General features: G+C 62.2%; 1 protein-coding gene across 1 annotated transcript in view; it reads left to right on the forward strand.

The window, feature by feature from the left end:
* Positions 1–368, forward strand: part of HCFC1 (host cell factor C1) — a gene marked incomplete at both ends in the record, with an annotated part of 18,773 nt that overhangs the window by 637 nt on the left and 17,768 nt on the right.

Genomic DNA, 368 nt, shown 5'->3' on the forward strand with positions numbered 1-368 from the left:
TGGGCAGGCGGGCGTTGTGCCACGCTGGGGAACTGTCGTCCTGGGGCCCCACAAATCCGACGACGCTGCCGTTCCCCACTTGCAGTGTCGACTCCTGCAGTGTTTCCCTTTCCGTGGCCCGTGGTCTGGATCTGGGGCCTTTGGCTGGAAGAGAGGGATTAGTTGCGGTCATCCCACAGTGGACCGAGGAGGTTACCCTGCCCATTCCCAGGCTGTCCCTAAACCCGAGGCTGGGTTCATTGGGAGGAGTGAGGTGCAGTCGCTTTGGGCCTGTTGTCTGGTACCCCTGTTCAGTCTCTAGAGCTTCGCGGCATCCTCCTGCGGCTCCCTCCCCCATGGTGGCCAGTTGGTACACCTGGTGCCTTCGT

The sequence above is a fragment of the Bison bison genome, unplaced genomic scaffold (genome assembly GCF_000754665.1).
Source record: "Bison bison bison isolate TAMUID 2011002044 unplaced genomic scaffold, Bison_UMD1.0 scf7180017835984, whole genome shotgun sequence".
NCBI lineage: Eukaryota > Metazoa > Chordata > Mammalia > Artiodactyla > Bovidae > Bison > Bison bison.